The sequence below is a fragment of the Lepisma saccharinum genome, chromosome 21, assembly GCF_977018435.1.
Source record: "Lepisma saccharinum chromosome 21, izLepSacc3.1, whole genome shotgun sequence".
In the NCBI taxonomy this organism is placed as follows: domain Eukaryota; kingdom Metazoa; phylum Arthropoda; class Insecta; order Zygentoma; family Lepismatidae; genus Lepisma; species Lepisma saccharinum.
Genome location: NC_139249.1, coordinates 23,414,165 through 23,435,782, shown reverse-complemented (window position 1 = coordinate 23,435,782; position 21,618 = coordinate 23,414,165). Strand labels below are relative to the sequence as shown.

At 37.9% G+C, this 21,618-nt stretch overlaps 1 protein-coding gene across 1 annotated transcript in view; it reads left to right on the top strand.

Moving 5' to 3' along the window:
* LOC146004281 (uncharacterized) overlaps positions 1–21,618 on the top strand; it is a 50,802-nt gene that overhangs the window by 472 nt on the left and 28,712 nt on the right. The window lies entirely within an intron of this gene.

Here is a 21,618-nt window from a genome sequence, read left to right as displayed (position 1 = left end):
CCCCCTTGCGTACGCCACTGCACCTTACACTTTACCTCATATTCGTTTCTTCCATCCTTTAAAAGCTGGATATTTTCTTGCAAGATCGTTTTATTTCATGAAAATAAATATGGCTTAATAATAATCAAAATTCTCACTTCGTGTTTCTGTATCGCGTATATTTGACTCTAAAGTGAAGTGGTCTTCAGCTTTGGACCCCAACTAGTAAACTTCGTCGTGTTCAACTCCCAGATGCTAGGTGAGCATTGCTCGAATCCTTAACGCGCCCGCAAGTGATATGATAATCGTCATGTGTGGAAACATTCTGCATGCAGCACATGTGCTATGGTCAATCCTATAATCTTTCCAAAAAAAGGAGGACATTTACCGATTTCTAAGAAATCCGCCCGGACGCCGGACAAACACCTTAAGAAGGAGGACAAGTCCGGATAACAGAGGACGTCTCGTCACCCTAATCATTTCATCACTCATCCCCATCTTCGCAAATTAGCCAAGAGGCACAAAACGCGAAGTAAAATAAACTAAATCACTCAATCAATCAGTTTACACTAGATAAAGTTAGGCTATTGTCTTCTTGAATAATGTGACGATTTAAGGAGATAAATAATTATCGAGGCAAGACGGAGAATGTTCTATAACCTTGTTATTGTTAATAGTACGTATCCAAGATGGGGATCAGGGGGCTCGAGACCCCCTTCAGAATTTTTTCAGATTACATTACATAAAATTAGGTTATTGGTGCTTGAATAATATGATGATAATTTGAGCGTAAAAATTATAGAGGCAAGACGGAGAATGTTCTATAACCTTATTATTGTTAATAGCATGTATCCAAGGTGGGGATCAGGGGGCTCGAACCGCCCCTTCAGGAAATTTTTCAGTTTACACTGCATAAAATTATGTTTGTCTTCTTGAATAATGTGACGATAATTTAAGGAGATACATAATTATAATGACAAGACGGAAAATGTTCTATAACCCTGTTATTGTCAATATCATGGATCCAAGGTGGGGATCAGGGTGCTTGCCCCCCCCCCCCCACACACACACTCAAACAGGAAATTTTCAGTTTACACTACATAAAATTACGTTTTTGTCTTCTTGAATACTGTGACGATAATTTAAGGAGATTCATAATTATAAAGACGGAGAATGTTCTGTATAACCCTGTTGGTGATAATATTGCACATAAACTTTCCTTGCGCTTTCGGTGTTGTCGCAGCGAACTTTTTGGAAGCTGCACATCAAGTTTATTAAAACAGAAATAAGCTTCACAGATCCAATGAAAATCAAAGTTTCGAGTGATAATTTAGTTGTGCCCGAACAAAATTTCATGTATGCAGTCCGAGAATTTCATGGCATAAAATAAATAATTTTGTTTAAGCCTACTGGGTTCGCATACACACAAATACTTTACTACCATGAAGGGACAGTCGATTATTTTATGAATGTCGAGAAGAGAAAGCAATAAGTTGTTGCATATGTAGTTATTTTAACGGAGATTGCAGGCTCTACCAGGACCCGAATCAGGGCTCTGGCATACCATGCCATTGCTCTACCAACTGAGCCACCGAGCCACCATTGACTTCGACTGAGTTTGCGTTAAAATGTATAGGCTACATAGTATTACATGTTCTGTGTATGTGAAAGTGTAAGATGTTACCTGTTTTATTAACAAGCACAGACAATAAAAGAGAAAGAAAAAAACTGAGGGGCATTTCCACCGGTTGAGGAGACATTTTTTTTCGGTGGTCAACACGAGCTGCCGCTTCGAGGTGACGATGACAGTGGGCTACTAAGGGAGATTTCACACTGTGTTGCCTGAGGATTTCACAAGTCGAACTTTGGTTTGTGAGGCCTTTTGTGTCGCTATGGTGTGAAACGTTTTTGTTGATTGGCTCATTCCATACGTCATGTATCGCGCATCCCTTCGGTCTGGCCTCGGCTGGATCATAGAATAGTTAGGGATGTTTCTCTCAACAGCTGAAAACTGCTTCTCCTTCTATTGACAAAACCTCCTAACATATGCTTCCAATTTCGATGATACTCTACAAGGCATTCTAGAAGGATACACGAAGTGATGTATTGAATGAAAATCAATTTGGGATTCTAGTTTGGCGTACAAAAAAATTGGAAATGCAGCGTTAATTTGATGTGAAAGCAACTTTAAATGGGCGTTTGAAGAGTTTTAAACCATTTTACCATTTAGGTTCAATATTGTGCATCTTAGTGTAGATAATTCCAAGCGTTTGCACAATATCTTCAACAGAAATTACATAATTTTATTACAAAAAAGACAAGTATTTAGTTTCCACGCCTTCTGAAAGTTCGAGGATTTATCGCTTATGGCGCTGCTGTCGCTTCTAGGCAAGCAACCCTCTGAATCAGTGTTGCCACAATATGAGGGCACAATTTCCCGTTCCAAGGGGCAAAATTTCCCTTTTTGCAACAATTTTCCCCTTCACCTAAGTCAATTATATAATAATAATTAGTAGTAGTAGAAGTAGCAGCATTATTAGTGGTGGTGGTCAAAGCAGTAGTAGTACGTAGTTAAGTATTCCTTTGAATTTGTTATTCGTTTGAATAAAAAAATATTTTTAAAATATCACATTTCAGTTTCATCACTTCCTGAGCAGATGTCCCAGGTTTGAATCCTGGTCAGGAATCCCTTTAATCGTTAATCCTCATGACCTTATCGTTACTATTTATCCAAAGATGCATAAAAGCAACGTACAATAACCTTAAAGGAGCAGAAACAAGTAGGAATAGCAAAATAAATAACTAACATAAAAATGTGGATATGAAATTCGAAATTAACATAAACTGTAATAATGTAGTCAGATGACCTTAAAATTTCCCTGAAATTGTGGTATTTTTCATCGAAATTCCCTGTTCCCTTTTTGGCTAAAATTTCGGTTGGAATTTCCCTTCAAATGGGAAATTTCCCTTCATGTGGCAACACTGCGCTGGTCTAGTGAACGTCACTTCCGGCGCGTTGCCATAGCAACGGTATACCTGGCAACAGGGGTTTATCCAGGATTTTTCCCTTGGGAGGTGTTGGAAAATTTTGGGGGGGGTGTAAGTTTGGGGAAGGTAAGTGCATATCTTGGACCGTTTAAAAAATGTTCGCCTTAATTCAATTTGTTCATGGATGTTTCTAGAGAATAACCATACAGGAAAAGATAGAAAATAGATTAATGTTAACATTTCAATTTAACATTTCGAGTATCGCTTTCCTTCCGATAATGTTCAGTACTTGATTTAATCAATCGTTAGCCGAACGGGCCTCCCCGATGGCGCAGTGGTAGCCTCGTCGCCTTGTAATCAAGGGGTCCCGGGTTCGATACCCGGTGGAGGCACAAGTGGTTCGGATCCCACTTTAAACTGTAGGTCCAGTCCCGATTAGCCTTACTGTGCATAAAGTGGACTTAAAACTCCAACTCAACGTTAGACAAACACAAGGGATGACATTAAAAGACACAAAATTTTAACATATTATTACCAGGAACCATTTCATGCAATTCCTAAGCTTAAATTAGGAACACTTGCGCAATATTTTAACTGTATTTGTATCGTTCTTGCCGTAGGTGTAACTCGAGTTCAACTTGGGGTGCCCAATTGAAATATCAGTGAGAATGCATTGCATGGGTGTGGCCGCACTTGCCTGTCTGAAGTAGTAGTAATAAATACAGATATAATATGACTTAAATAAATTATGACACTGCCAGCGAAGCAAGCAAGAAAAATTTTAGAACTATTTATTTGCAAACTGTTTATGCATATTATTAGTTAAACATAGCGACAGTATCCCATGATGTTTACTCTTTACAATCTTGCTTTGCTCGTTCTTTGAAGACTTCAATATGAAATTCCTTGACCGATTTTGTTCAAAAGCAATATCAGGTATCTACCAAACGTGCATCCCAACTTCCCACTATATTTAAAGGTCTTCATGGCCATGCTCTAAATATATCGAGTTTCATTACTTTATTTCAGTTTGTGAATCATCGTTTAAACAGATATTTGAAAACACCAGCAGAATTTGGAACTCACTCGCTACATAGAACTATTAAAATTATACATGAATATTTTCTAACTGTTAGAACAGGAGGGGACATGTGGTGAGGTAAAGAGGACTCCGAACGAGCAAAGCAAGATTGTAAAGAGTAAACATCAGGGGATACTGTTGCTATTTTTAATTAATAATATACATAGCCTATGCATTATACCCTTCTGCGGGACGACGTAGGTTCGAATCCGGCTCTGGTCGGAATTTATTCGGCCTACGTATAGGGCCGGTGGCAACCCACCATTGTGAGGAAATTGGGAAGCTCCGAGTGAGTGAGCGTAACCCGGTCAAGAAGACCTACAACAACGGCTGGGGGTTCGTCCGGCTGATCACCCGTCACCCCAATACTGGTCTAAGATCTCCACGCTATAACAGGTGACGGAGGAACAGTGTGGGAGGGAGACCAGCAGTCGGTAGGTAAGCCAAGGCCCTCCAAGGGCTGTAGCGCTGTGGGTTATGTTATTAAACCCTTACAAAACTTTGGAAAATACGCTTGGCGCTTTTGAGAGTTTATCTTTCAAATACTAAATGAGAGACTCTAGGGAATTAGGAGTTACGTGCCTCTTTGCCTTAGAAGAAAACGAAACAACATGTGCAAATATACGCATGGCATGTTAACTGCAAAAGGAAGGCAAGGAATTTTCACTTCTAAATTGAGGCAATGCTTTATTTTCAATTATTTAAAAATTGAATAGCATTTATTTCACTATCCAACACAAAGAGCACAATGAACCAAACTAATTTTCTCTCTCCACGTTTTCCAGCAGGCAGTGGCAAGCGCCGTCGTGCCCTCACTGGTGCTCCTATGGTCAGATATAAATTTGGGACTTCATGTAAATTAAATTTCTTTCATGTTTAATACCTTACACTCAGGCCCGTAGACAGGAATTCTTTGTAGCGGGGGGAGGGCAAAGTCAATCCTAGAGGGGGCAAATTTTTAATATATTGTGTCGCATTGGCAGATATAGCAGGGTACACATAAGCACTTGCCCCCCTCCCCCAAAAGAGATAAGTAACAGAAAAGGGATGATATCTTGAAACTGCAACGGACAAAAAAAACTTTGAGCAACATCAAATGGCATTTTTTCGATAATGACCTTTCCAGATTGCCAAAGAATATAAAGTTTAACATAAATAGGCTAATAGGGACTGTATCTACTTGATATTTACAGGTTGATAATGTTAATAGACGATTAATGGGCCTCTCTGCAGAACTGATTAAGGGAGCCCTTTATAAATCATGCTTCATAATGATTCCCTCTAGTTTCCAGTATGCAAGATTTTTTCGCACAAAAGAATCTAACGAGAATCCAACAACAACATTGTTTTTATGTTATGCAAGAAAAATCGAATTAATTAAATAATAATGGTTACATAATATCTACACTTTGATGAATTGTGTAAAAATTTGTAATACATTTTTCTTGTACTTGCTAAAACATTGGTCCCTTAGTCCACCACGGACTCTATTTCCTTCGAAGAGGAGACTCTTGCATCGCTACAGACAATGTTTGCATACTGGTTACGTTAACCATTTTGCAAAATATTGTGTGAATTGTATTATATTATAGTTGAAACACATGTTTTGACACCTGACAAACAAATACGAATACCTTGATTTATCAATGACTTCTTGGATTACAGTGTCATCATTAATATATTAATATTTTATATTATGTTTCATAGAAAGAAATTGTTTTAATAGGGAGCAAATAATTTTACGGGGCACCATGGCAATCTCTTTAACATTTTTTTTTCATATAGATCGTATGGCTCTGAACTTGGACTATAAGCACAGAAGACATTGCGAGCGAAGCGAGCAAGAAAATTTTACGAAATGTATTTTTATTTGTGTAAAATTTGAAATCGAGGGGAGGGAGGGGGGCAATCGCCCCTTGCAAGTGTCCTTGGCCGTCTCGAAGAAAAATGCAAGGAACTCGTAAAAACTAATTCCATCATGAGTATCCAATTGTCCTGCTATTCTTAGATTCTCCTAGTCTTGTTTTTTTACTTCAATGTTTGCTTCCCCTAGAATGGACTTCCGTCCAAGGTCGGGAGGGACAATGCCCCTTGCCCCCCTGTGGTTGCGGCACTGTTTATGAGTGTGTCTCCATCAATTTCACGTCATCATTCATTGTTGCGATTAGCTACAAGTGGCAGAAAAGCAACGCTAAGTAACAAAAATCAAATATCCACTCCCTCTGTCTACCACATGAATCACTATTACCAAGAAGGGAATTTCTCTCCGCCCCCAATCCTGATACGAAAATATACTTAATCCCACACACCTTCATAAATCACAAAATCAATAAGTGTCTTTGTTATGTTGCTAGAGTAATTGTAAAGATTAGTGAGAATTCCAGGTGTTCTGTATTATTCACAGGGGGGGCAAAGCAGGCTCTCAGGGGGGCAGTTGCCCCCTGCCCTCCTCTAGCTACGGGCCTGCTTACACTTCCTTTGCTTCCTCTGAAAAGTTGAATAAAATTAAACATGTCATTATGTCAGGCAACCGACTAGATACAAAGAGAAAGACAATTTTTACTAAAGCTATATCTTTGCAAACTGACAATAACTTTAATTTAATAGGGTGCCAGTAATTTCACACGGCACCACGACGTTAACGCTTTTCTATTTTTATCTGTTTTTCTTGTTCGGCACTCCATTTGTACTGCATTACTCCCAGGGAAGCACCCCACGTGGACCCTCCCCCTTTTACAACTCTCTTTCTAATAGTATATGATTTCTTTTACAAAGGTAAGAACTCTTGGCTCACAAAAATGGTCATCAACTATAGACGTGAATGAATCACTTAGGTTCTTCATGAAATACTTGCCGTTTTATATCGAATACTTGGTCAGTAAATTTTATTGGTACTTTATGAATATCGGTTGGAAGATATTATACCTACATATAGTGTCACTGATTTTCTACTCACCACTTTCGGTTTCTTTCTGTCTGGTTTTTCATTTTCTCTATCTTCTTCAGACAGTTTTGTAGTAAAGTTTCAAACATTGTTATACACTAAACAGAACGACAACACACGAACGGAGATGCTACACTGAGACTGACCTAAGGCCAAAGGCATTTGACCGTTCTTTCCTCGACCGCTCCAAAATCATTCATCTCGCCAAGTTACAGAAAATAGTGTTGCTAACCATAGTAACAGAATTCACTACAAGGAGTCAAACCTGTATCTTTGAATTTCTTCCCTTACTTTTATCGTACATTTTTCACATGAAAGAATCGAAAGGAAAATGCAAAAAAAATGTAAATTTCATTGACTCAGGGGTTGAATAATTGAATTTACGAATCTGTAACGTATTTAAGAAATATATAAGGTAACCAAACGCTGAAATGTCAACACTGTGCGCGGAATGTGCTCCCTGGAAGGAGGGCGAGAGGTCAGTTTGACATTTTCCAGATGGCAGTGTCCTTTCCCTAGAGCTGACGGAAGCCTTGTCAAGGGAGCTGCTGTTTCCAGGAAATGACCATGCTGAACATTCCACCCTCCTCCTTTGACACTTTGGTTGTAGTTGATCGAAAGGCCCATTGGACTTCGCTTCTTCAGCTACAAATGATTCCTTTCTGTTAATGTTGAAGTATTGTCATTCTATTGTTGATATAAACATCAATATTTACACCCCCCTGTAAGGGGGGGGGGTGTTCACCAAAATTTGGGAGGGTGTTGGGGGGGGTGTTAGGGGTGTGTGGATAAATCACTGCCTGGCAATATACAACGCGCTGTCCGTACTTTCCCCATGCAGTTATAATTGGAAACGGACCTCAAGGGATACCTTTTGTTCTTAGTGACAGGGTTTTTAAACGAAAATGGTAATATGTATCTTACACCATTGTAAAGATTAGACTCAGAAGAATACGTACATAAAATACAGATTGCTTACAGGTGACAAGTTAAAGAAGATGTGGAAGAACAAAAACAGGCACTGTCCATGAAAGTGACCGGCAACCTACGATTTCTTCGGTTTCCGCTACACAGGCTTGTTGACGGGTAAATGAACGTAAGTCGCATGGTTTTTTGTCTGTGGTCAGATAAGACTTATTGCTATGCGTATGATTACAATCATTGTGCACATTATGCATATTTCGTGCCTTTGCACTAATGGGTATTCAAAAACTACAATGCATTTTCTTGATCGGAAGAATACATATGTGTAGTACATAGTCATAGACGTCGAAAGAAATTCTTGTAGGGCTAGTCAAGCCATTGACATATTTTAATAGTAGTAGTAGTAATATTGGGAGTGTCTAAAGTGATTTCAGTCAGTAGCCGGAACAGCAAACACAAATGAATAGGGACGAGTACTTCTACTACTAATATCAACAACAATAACACTGGGGAACAAAAAAAAAAAAATTTATTTTGCGGCATGAAGTTTAATAACTGTTTCAGCACACAAAACAGCCGTGATTGCCAATTGTATGATTGGTTCAGTCGAATTGACTCCAGTTATAAAAATAAACACACCATGGAAAATGTAGGAGGTAAAATTACTCTACGCTTTTCTCTCTAATATCAAAATTTGATAATGGGCTCAAATTCCCATAAGAAACTTATTTATTTATTTGCAAATTGTTGCTAGGCAACTTATGAAGCATTGCTGGGCAATATATCGGACAATCAACAAACCTTAAGGAAGAATACCAAAACATAAAACTGGTTTTAGAAAAAAATTGAATATGCTGAACATAAGTGGCTCGTGTGTGTGGATTTGAAGATGGTGATTTATTTTTACTAGGACAGCAAAGTGGGTACACAAAGTATGCCTGTTTGCTATGTTTGTGAGATAGTCGTGCTAGAGAAAAGCATTGGACAATAAAAGTTTGGCTCCAAGGAAAAATATTAGTGGGAAAAGCTAATATCATTCATGAACCGCTGATAGATAGGGACAAAATCATCCTTCCGCCACTGCATATTAAACTTGGGTTGATAAAACAGTTTGACAAGGCCTTAGATACAAGTGGTGATTGTTTCAAATATATATGCCACACTTTTCTAGGACTCAGTATTGAAAAATTGAAGACAGGAATCTTTGACGGACCACCACAAATTCGTACACTTATAAATGATGCCAATTTTACAACTTACATGTCTTACATCGAATCTGAGGCCTGGCTGAGCTTTGTGTCCGTCGTCAAAAACTTTTTGGGAATCACAGAGCAGAAAACTACCGCGATATAGTTGGAATTATGTTGAAAAATTTTGAGAAATTGAGAGCTAATATGAGTGTGAAGATACATTTTCTACATAGCTACATTGACAGATTCCCTGAGAACCTTGGTGATTTTAGTGAAGAACAGGGAGAAAGGTTCCATCAGGATATAAGGATAATGGAAGAAAGGTACCAGGGACGGTGGGATCGCCACATGATGGCCGACTACTGTTGGAGCTTACAGAGGGATTGACCTAAAAATCAATACAGCAGGAAATCGTATAGAAAACGTTTCACATAGTTTGTTACTTCATTGTGTACATATTTTCTTAATTATTATGATCATAGGCCTATATAAATTTATTTTTATAATAATGATTATAATCACCAAAAGAAATATTAAATTGTTGTTGGAAGTTCATTTATATGTATGTCTTATGTTTCCGCCATTTTGGTTTAGTTGCATTTATTTCATAAATTAGAGCCAATTCAGGAAATATATTGTTATATCATTATTCAGCAGCATGAAATTGTCCTAAATTAGCTCTCAAACACTGTGCCGCAATTTCACTGTTCCCCAGTGTAATAAATGCATATGAAGATGATAATAGTATATTATTATTATTATTGATTGGTTGCACAGGAAGGCTAATCGGTACTGGACCTACGGTTTAAATTGTAATCCGAACCACTATGTGCCTTCACCGTATTATAATTATTATTATTGCATCCAAAGTAAATGTGTAAACTCAAGGTGTATCACGTCTGTTATTTCAGGAAATTAGGTTCGCATTTACATCTTAAACGAATGGCACTTTCCAAAATATATTATGTTCTTGAATTTCCAGAAATTCTGAATAATCGTAGCTCGTAAATAAGCGATTTCTAACCGAAAATAGTTTACTCCCATTTATAGATTATGAGGAATTAAGATAAATAAAATGACGTTGAAACAATTACGTTATTTTGTCACAGGAACACAACACAACTGACAATGGCAAAGTGACAGCAATACGAAAGAAATCTCTCCCCTAGAAGCTTATCTTCCCGCTTCTTGGAAATTCGCCCCTTTTCCGAGTTATGCATATCGCTATGTGCATTAAGGACGATTGGGCGCAGTAAGAATGATAAACGCTCGAAAACAAGCAAACAAGAATTTGCTTCCATGAAAAAATGCAGAGGACTGCTAATGATCATTTGACAATATCGTATTTTTTGTAATAACAGTCTGTTTTCATATATAATTATAATATATATTTTTTTACAGTTTCTCTGTTGTCTTAACATTTCGTATCAGTTTTTACATTGATTCAAATTACATGTATGCATTTTCATGTTTTTATGTACCTAATATAAATGTGGGCGTGAATTAATATTTTAGAAAATAAATATATTTGTATATTTTTAAACGAGTATGGGCAAACAACTGAAAGTTGCGCGAGGGGGGGGGGGGCGCAGAGCATGTTAGTTACGCTACTGGATAAATTCCTGGCGCCTGGAGCGTAGTGACCGACCTGAAGGTGTTTTCAGCTTGGCAGTCCATTATTAATTACAACAAAGTGTTTTCATTCTAATATTTTTGCATAAAAGAACATGATAAAGAGATAAGTTGGAATAATAACAAGATAATTAATGATGGACAGAGGAAACGGCACATGTTGTGTTCTATCCTTTTGCCCTCGTGATAGGCTGGTAACAAAGGAATAGAGCCTACATTGGTTATGTAAAATATTTAACCTGGTTCACGTAAAATTCGTGTGGGTATTAATATGTGTGACAAATTTACAATTCATGATGGGTTAAAACAAGGAGATGCATTATCTTCATTGCTCTTTAATTTTGCCTTAGAATATGCTGTTAGGAAGGTAAAAGAAACTAAAGAAGGACTAAAATTAAATGGTGTGACTCAGTTGTTAGCATATGCAGATGATGTAGACTTACTGGGGGATGATGTGAATACAATTAAGAATAATGCTAAAATATTTTTCAAAACTGCTAAAGATATAGGTTTGGAAGTTAACAAAGAGAAAACTAAATATATGCTTACAGGCCGAAACCAAGTGTTAGGTAATAATCAAAATCTAATTATTGATAACAACTCGTTTGAACCAGTTTCCAAATTCAAATACTTAGGAGTAATATTAACAAATGAAAATTATATTAAAGAGGAAATAAAAAGTAGGCTTAATTCAGGAAATGCATATTACTTCTCTCTTCATAAACTTTTGTCTTCTCGTTTAATATCTAAGAAACTAAAAGTTAAAATATACAAAACAGTAATTTTGCCTGTAGTATTATATGGATGTGAAACTTGGTCCGTTACATTGAAAGAGGAACATAAATTGAGAGTATTTGAAAATAAGATCCTTAGGAAAATCTTTGGACCTAAAAGGGATGAGGAGACAGGTGAGTGGAGAAGGTTACATAATTTAGAACTACACAATTTGTATTCATGTCCAGATATTATTAGAATAATTAAATCAAGAAACTTAGGTGGACAGGCCATGTGGCACGAATGGGAGAGGAAAGAGGAGTTTAGAGGATTCTTGTTGGGAAACCTCTGATGGTAAGAGACCAGTAGGAAGGCCAAGACGAAGATGGAGGGACAACGTTGAGATGGGCCTAAGGGAAATCGGTAGGGATGGAAAAGAGTATATAGATCTTGCTCAAGATAGGGACAGATGGAAGGCCTGTGTTGCTGCAGCCATGAACCTTCGGGTTTAAGAAAAAAAAAAAAAAGAAAGAAAGAAAAATCCCCGCCCCCAAAGGAGCTCGCGGGGGTGAGTGGTGCGACCGGCAACCATACCGAAAGGCGCAGACCTCGCCTTAAGCACTAATGCACTCTCCAAGCACATTATAGCCTCATGTTCGGTCTTTTGCCTAGGTACAATCTTCCCCAAGGTCAACGGACCTTGATCTTCCCTTCTTCCATGCAGGCATGCACTAGTATGCAAATCTACCTACGTGGGACATCGAATACTTTAACTAAATCTGGTTTCAACCCTATGGAAAGAGGATTTTTACCAGACGGCGAAAATTAGACAGACAGAAAAGAGAGTTAGTTAGTTAGTTAGGTTCACGTAAATATAAAGAAGGGTAATAAACATCTCCTCGCACATACACAAAGCTATTATTAAGAAAACCACTGCAAAATTTTCGAAAAAGTGCTAGTCACAACACGTGCGACATCTAAGTATCGCTTTCTAACATCATATTATTTCCTTCATGCTTGTTTGCACCCTTCCTTCGACGACGCATTCTTATCTTATGCATCTGAAACTACGAAAGTGATTCTCCTTACATGCTAACGCTCCCTCCTTCATTGTTTTCGGCTCATCTTTCCAACGCTCTATAGCCAACGGCCAACGCCATGTTACCGACCTTAGCAACCAAAGTAGCAACCGGTTGTTTAATGCCAATATGGCCGCACCCATGCGCGGGCCCAGCAGACGACTTGACCAGCGGCACCGGTCATGTGCCGCTCGGAGCGGAGGAGGTGTGGGGAGGGTTTGACATCTGGTTTATGTTTTGTCCGCGCAAAGACCTTTGGAAACTCAGGGAAGTGCATTCATTCGTTCGGTGGGTGGCTACTTTCAAGAAATACAAGACACACAGTCTTGCAAGACGAGGAAGTGAATCGCCATCACTTAGTTTACACAAATTACGTCGGTTTACAAGTCTGATCCGAAACAAGAAAGCCAGGTACTTCGTTGACTTACTCTGTGATGCTCTCCGATTTTTTTTACATATGTAGGTTATGCATCATAATGGGAATTGAAGAAAATGTAGGATGGAAGAGGGTGGTTCAGAGATTCCCATTTTCGCATTTTGACTTTTTTTTTTACCTAATACAATTATAATACTTATGCTAAATCTTTTGCGCCGCGGTGAGACCCAAGAACTGATTTATTTTAATTTATTGAGGCTCAAAGTAAATAATAAAATAAAAATTTAAATTAACGTTCATCATCATATTATTATTATGATCATTATGCGTATTATTATTATGAAACGTATAAAGCGTAAAATTTAATAGGACGACAATGCTCTGTGTGAGTTTGGTGTGGAGTAACAAAATTTTAATAAATGTATTTCCAAACCATGAATTTCATCTGAAATTAATGATCTCCCCGATCGCATAGTGGTAACGTCATCACCTTGTAATCAAGGGTTCCCGGGTTAGTGTCCCACTTTAAACTGTAGGTCCAATCCCAATTAGCCTATCTGTGCATAACATAGGACTTAATACAAAAATTAATGTAGTCAGTCCTCATTTTGCCATCTTTTCCTGTCTTTGACGTTCCGTTTTTAAGGAATACTGAATCAAATGGGGTTATGACCCCACCAATCCTCCCTTGGGCACCTCACTAGAAATAAATAAGTAAGCATTTGATCATATTGGGAGACGAAACATTAGATGTGCTGGGAACGGAAGGGTTTTCAGAGGCCTGAATATGAACAATTTAGTGGGTTTCGCCTTTTATAAGAGCTTCAAACATGGGAGGACAAGACACAATAGTGGTGTTCAGGCTCGAATCAGATAAATATTCGAGAACTGTCTGCGTCCACCTCGCAGTCCACAGTTTGAATCTCGCGTTGTCGAGTGGATTGTCCATCCCGTGCATGTGTAACGGCTTCGTAAAAGCACTATGACACCATGGATGTGTTGATGCCTGATGAGAAGAAATGGACAAACACACACACTCAGATGGTTCTGGCACACAATGTTAATGCATGGAAACAGGGAAGTCGGGTGGTAAAAAACGTTCCGATTTCACGTTCTGATTAAAATGGCAGCCTTAAACAGTGGCAACGATTTAGGGGATACTTGCTCCCCATTTCTTTTGCCTCTTAATCCTAGGCCTTGTCTACCAAGAGAAAGTAAACTTTCCTTGCACCCCCCCCCCCCCCGTTTAGGAACCCAATCGCCACCACAAGCCTCAAACATACAATTGTGAGGTTCTATCTATACCCCTTAAAAATATGATGTTCAGCCCCCCCCCCCAAAGGAATTCCTGGATACGTGCCTGGGATAATGTTTATTGTGTCAACAACCAATGTTTGCGATTTCACTTCAGTGCTTATGCCAACATTTTTTTCCTGATTAATAACTTTACCAAAATTTAGTATTGAATTGCAGTCGTACCAGAATAATACCTATTATAGAAACTACTTGGAAGACATGGGGGGGGGGGCATGAGGTGGGGAGGCGGCCAAGTCTTACGGCTCCTTCCTTAAATGTCCTATTGATAACCGGTAACACTTTTAAAAATCCCACGCCACGCCACTGCATATATGACACTTTTTTATTTTGAGAATGAACCAATGTATGCATATTTTTTATCGCAATAAAAATTAAATCTTCCATTCCATTTATTGCATGAAAACCACTGTAACTTGGTCATGCAAATAAATCAAATGAAATCAGTTTGAGATATTTGTGGAAAAATTTTCAGACATTGAACCAAGAGTTAACCCTGAATTTACCACTTGGGGAGGAAGTTCATATAATTATTTAGGGGGTGTTGCATAAATTTAGAGCCAAAATTATAATGTTGGACATGAAAATAAATATTGGGTGTTGACTGAGTAAATTTGCTGTGTGTGTGTGTGTGTGTGTGTGTGTGTGTGTGTGTGCAGAGTAGTATTTACTCCTTGACTTTTAGCGGGGGAAACACACAGATACAAAAGGTAAATGTCTGTTATATTGGAGACACATTTCTATCGGATATTTTCAGTTTTAAATGGTTCGTACTTACCAATTGTGTATTGCGGAACATAGTTGAAGGTGCCATTATGCTTTTTACACGAAAATAACTTCAATTTTTCACATTACGATTAATTCTTTTGGGTCCTTTCTTCCATTGCGGAACATACAATATGGCGCGCACAGCTGTGGATCATCGCGCGTCGTGCTTGTGTTTTGTCGATTTGGAGTGGGTATGCAGTGTTTCAACCTTCTTAACCAAAAAAAACAACCTAATTTCGTGTTCATTATGTCATCACAAACCATTGACGGATAGCCCCAAAAACCATTCACGATAGCCCCACGCACCATTTCCGGCAAGGTTAGGTTAGGTAAGCATAGTTAAAAAAAAATTCTCGTAAAAAAAAAGGCACGTTTGGAAACAACGGCATAATGTTGTCGCCTTGCACAGAATGCAAGTTTATTATATCAAAAGTGCTTATTTCTTGTTGTGCAGATTTCTACGGTGAGAAAATACCTCCACGAACTTTCAAAATGCTACAGAAATTCATTTCCGTAAGTAGTTTCTTCTCTAAAAATGAAGAAATGCATGTTATTATCAATATACTAAACTTAACAATGATTAGACGAAAAATATGAAGGCAATTTATATAATTTATTAATTACTAAACTTAACAATGATTAGAGAAAAATATTAAGGCCATTAATAACTTCATTATATGAATCATTAATTTTCCTATGCTTATCTTTCTTTTCAAGTATTCACTGTTGCACTTCAGCAAATACCAAATTTTACTGTTTTTATGGAACTAATAATAAAATTCCTTCAACCTTTACTCCAACTCCATGTATGAACTTACAAAAACAGTTCAACTCATTCTTCTCGTGCAAGCTTTGTAATGTATGATAATGAAACGAGAAGCCTTGTCATTAAATTTATACACTATTTTTTTAACTGATATGTACTGTATGAGAAATTAGTTTGACTTGCAGTGTTATTTTTGAGTAAAGTAAGCATATATCACCAGTATTACTTTGTAATCATCCCCTCCCAAATGGTTCACTCTGTATGTACATAAAAATATGCAACTCAAATGGTTCACTCTGTATGTACATAAAAATATGCAACTACAGCAAGAGGTTTGCAAAGAAGACATTATGTGGTCATTCATCTGTATCACTTTTCTGTAATGAAATCTGACTCATTCATGTAAACGTAGACGTAATATGGCAAGAGCAATGGGGACACTTGTCCCCCCCCCCCCCTTACCAGCTGAGAAGACAAAGAAATGAGCAAGGGTTGGAAATTGTGAGTCAATTATTATGGGGTACTTTGTTAATGTGCATAGAAAGTAGACGCTAACGGTTTTCCACATGGGGTACGTCACAAATCAGAAGCCAAGTACTATATGTCCTGAAAATAAATGCTCGCTTGATGGTGGCGTTGCAAGCAAAACTTCAAAGATGAAAAATTTTGAGGTCAAATGTGTGACTGAACACATCATTCCCACCTCAAGTTTTTTTTTTTTAAAAAAAAAGATATTCTCTTTTCTGTGAGTTGCATATCAATAATGTATTCCATAAGGATCCCCATGGGTGGCAGAAGGTAAAAAAATGTATCTGTCTGGAAAAAAGAAAATAAGCGAAAAGAAATTCGCATCGCCAGTAGTGAAATAATTCGAAAACTTACATGATAAGTAAATAAATAGCTGCTAATAGAAGGTGTAGGTGTGTGATTAGTGTTACCACTTCACGCTCTGAAGGATGCGTGTTCGAGCGCGGTCACAGATTTTTTTTTTTTTTTTAGTTACCAAGGAGGCACCAACATGTGTGTGTTCGAATCCGGATTTAGACAGTGATTTTTTTTAAAATCTGTAACCACAGCACATGCATTTTTAATCCATGATTTTACCTGCTAATTTCGAAAAGCACCTTACATTTTTCCTTCTTAAATAAATAAATAATAAATCACCCATGGCGCGACAGCCCTCAAAGGGCTTTGGCCTATCTCCCGACTGTCCGCCTCCTTCCTACAATCCTACATAGAGGTGTGGATAACTTCAACCGGTAATGGGGTGACATAAGGTCAGCACTTGGAACCCTCACCGGGCTACGCTACTCACTCATAGCTCCCCAATTTCCCCACAATGGTGTGTAGCTACCGGTCCTATACACAGGCCGAGAACCCAGGCGGACTCGAACCCATGCCGTCCCTCAGTCGGATTCTTATATACAGCTACAGATCATGGACGACCGCAGGATATTTTCCAGGGAGGGGCAAGGAAGGTATTTTTTTCCAGGGGGGGGGCAACCTGGCATATTTTCCCCAATAATAGTGTTCATCCCTCAAAAAACATGGCTTAAATTTGAATTTATCATGTTCGTACAATAATTAACACACACTATTGTGGCTGAAATTAAATTATATGTGTGAAATATGTAATTTTTGGTTGACTTTCGTTTTTCAGGGGCGGGCCAAGGCCCCCCCTTGCCCCCCCTTCCGGACGCCCATGCTACAGATTTTACAACACAATTATAATGTTAAGATCTGGACTAAATCTGTCAACTCATATAACCTAATATGTTCTTAGCTACTTTTCGTTTTAAAAATTGAAATTCTATTCATAACCAATATTTTTTTTCCAATAAAACCTCGAGTTTTTGACGTGGCTGCTAGGAATTTCCACATTAACGTTCCACTGTTTCTGTTACGTGATATGCAAACTGTGTCTCGTTCACATGCATTTCCATATTTTGTAAGAAGTTTAATATCGAGTAGTTACTCTCAAACGCATTACATTTTTATTAAAAAAAATAACAGTCGTGCCGATATGTCGAATTAATTCCATCCTAGGTGTACAGTTGGCACTGCACTGTAAAAATAAAAAAAAAATACCTTTGACGAGAGGCGAACACAGGACCATTGGTATGTTGGGAAGTTATACCGACTTGACCAGTAAGTCATGTTCACAAGGCATTTCATTTGTCCACTTCTGTAAAAAATATTATATGACTTTATACGTATGTTTTTCGACAATAAATGCAAGTTTAGGTATTTAAGGGAAGTGTCGGGAAGTAGGGATCATGCACAGAAAAGCCTGTTTTGCCCGGGATAGAATTCACACGCAGGAAGTTAATTCCTTGATTGCTCTACAATAGGACGTTACCCAAAGGGTCGTGGAAGAGTGGTCTCTGCCTCAACGTGTAGCATCCACGATACGATATATGCAGTGGCGGATTAAGCTTCCTCGCCGCCCCTAGGCACAAACTTAATGTGCGCCCTTCTCAAAAGAAAAGTAGTAACTTATTTGCAGTATTTTTACAGGCTAATATAAAAAATAGTGAACATACTGAAATAAAAAACAAAGGATTAAAATCAATAACAAACCATTCATTTTCTGTATGTGCTGTATGACGAGTCACAGATTCCTCTCGTCTTCAGAAGCCCCGCAAAATGCACACATTCGTTTGGAAAGGTTGATTCCAGATCAGTTTCATATGCAGCCTGAAGGTTAGCTGCGCGTTCGGAAATTACACAAGAAGAACTTTGCAGAAACTTACTGAAAATCATGAAGTTGTCAGACATTAATTTATAGCTTTCTTTTCTTCTAATTAATTCAGAGTGCAATTTATCAAAAATAGGAAGAAACACCTCAACTTTAAATTTTTATGTTCCTGTTAGAACAACCTCATTGTCTCTTATTTCATCGGCTTGAATGCTGCCTGCTACATTAAAAAAAAAAAAACGCACTAGCAACAAACTAAATGCACCAGCCAGAGAATACAGTAAGACAAAAACTAGTTGCGGTCCACGCGAAAGCTGTACTCACTCACTCACTTATCAACAGTGTTTTTTGTGTTTATTATTTTTTTTAAGACTGGCATTGTTACAGATGCGAGTTTCAAACAATCAGTCTTCTTTCCTGTCTGTACATAACAAACGCTTAGTGGAAGATCGAGGGGTATGTATTTACAAAAACAAACCAACAAAGGCTGGGCGGCTTGCATTGTCATTGTAACCGATAAAAGCCACAGCAAGGGTTAAAAACAAATTGATTGGCGCCTGAAGGAGGCAGAGCAGACGAAACATTTCTTGATAACACATAAATCCGATACATCAAGGTTTCTTTCGTATGAAGCAAAAGTGTTGCAAACCGTTGATTTGAAACATTGGTTTCATAGGTCTAAATTGTCACTGTGTACATAAAACACTTTTTATTATTCTTGATATTCTGGAAAAAAGATTTGCCGCCCCTTAGAGTTGCCGCCCCTAGGCACGTGCCTAGTGGGCCTATTTGGTAATCCGCCACTGGATATATGACTATATGACGTCAGACCTTGGTTCAATCACGTGGATCCACAAACGAAACCTCGGTGCAGTGGAGAGACGAGTAATTTTGTAAGCAAGGGATGTGGTTGTCAGCCCGGGGGGGGGGGGGGGGGGGAGATGATGATTTTCTTTCAATTTTAAGAAACGTTTGTATGTTGCATGTGGATAGGGAATGATGAGTGCAGTGATAAAAAGTCGATATCTTATTCGCTCACTGCATGTATACAACGCCTAAAACTACATAATTTTTCAAGATATAAAACAACATAAATAATGTATTATATTAATAGAAACTGAAGAAATGTAAATGGAAAATTGCAAGAGACATCACTTTATGAAATGACAGCTTCCCACGAGGCTACTAACAATTACAACATTAACGTTTGCGTCTGTTTATGGATTGAGGGGTAAGATTTAATAGCGTAGCTTCATCAGTAAACCCATGATGCACAAGAAAATAATGTAGTTACATCAATTCTATGCAAACACTAGATTTCAATAATACACTATTTACAATTTTTGTTAATTATTACATGTACTTTATTCGTGTTTCATTTTATGGTTTCAAACTTTATTAAAGTAGTTTTGTATTGAACAGTTTCAAAACTATTTGCAATTTCTATTAAAGATAAATACATTTGTCATCAAATCCGCAATAAAAAATTTTACAGGCTTGCATTAGTTGGCATTCTATTCTTAAAAAAAAACAACAATGATATGGGGAGAATCGAACAGAGGACCCTTCGTGTGGTGAGCAGGTATCATAGTGACCGGACCACACAGTCCTTCACTTATCTCTTATATGATCCTACCCATGTATTGAAACCATATTGCACTATTCTATCTGCTGTTTATAAGAAGTATATTACAATTAAATTAGTGTTCCTCGAAACTACGAAACATAATGTTTTCTTGGTAACTATATATATTGTAAACGAGGACACTTAGAATTCGGTCACATGTAGGATGACCCATGTCGTGTATGATTCAACAGTCTACCTAAGAAGACTGCGAGCTGAACATGCGCAGTTCTAGGATTGGCAAGCTTCGTGATCTCTGTCTGAGCCCACAATGCACACAGTGAACGCGAAGGTTTTCTCAGCAGTATGACGTCATCCTTGGTTGTCTTGCAGCAGGGTGCCCAAGAATTTGTAAAGGAGGTATATGCAGTGGCGTATCAAGAGGTGAGTGACCGTCCGTGGCCTCGCGTCTCATGGGGTTGATACAAACAATGTATTAAATAGAAGTGAGGAGAAAAAAGATGGAACAGGATAATTTTTGTAGGCAATAAAATTAAACATTCTGTTTTTATCTGGTTTTAAATTCTAGTTAAACGTTATAATACGTCAAATCAGGGGCGTGACATACAGACTCTAAGCCTAAGGGGCCCAGAAAAATTAAAATGTATTGTCATATTTCTCATGTGTAACATTTTCGCAAAAATTCACGATATCTTACGTGGACATTTTTACCGATTTATTCATTTCTCGAATAAAAAGCAATTTGTCTTGTCTTTTCTTCTTTCTCTCGACCTTGCACACTCGATTTTAATATGTTAACAATAAAGCACTTCCAACTGCCACGAAGAAAGTGCGAGGCATTTAAATCCTTGGGTCATTTGCAACTCAAGAAGGCAATGGATAATATATGCAGTTCTTACTTCCTTCCTACAGCATCATATTTCAGCTCCCGGAAAACAAAGAAAGACATTATTAGAGTGAGTGAAATTATTAAATATAATTTTCTTCAATAATTTATTATATATAAATATGATAAATTGTTTAAGATTTCAAATTTAAAAACAGGTTGGGGACTCGCATTCTCATCTCGCCCAGGACCTCGAGATATTGTTCTTCTGTTTTATTTAAAAACAATCAACTCATATTTCACCTCACAGGGTAGGCCTCAAAGGGTTGAGATTTTCGCCAATATCTCTCTGTCTACCCTATTGCCTCCTGTAAGAAGTAATTTAGTATTGGAGAAACTGCACGAAAAACACATCCTAAGTGGCGTCGACGAGGAATTAGATTTATCGTATTTTGCTTCTTATAAATGTCGACAATACACTAATTCTACTTAATAAAAAAAATAATCTGCTCTAAAAGAGATTCGAACCTGCGATCTTCAGACAACTGGGCCAGGCCTTTACCACTCCAACAAGCTAACTTGAAATTTTGTCTTAAGGGGCGTCAGCAATCTTGCAAACTTTGTTAACATGCACTAGTTTCTTTTTGCAAGCTGGAATAGACTTAAAGTCTGCAACTCAGAACTAGACTTCTGTGGCAACTTATTCTCTCCCGTCTACATTACTGTGACAAAAATCACGTATTGTAAATGTGAA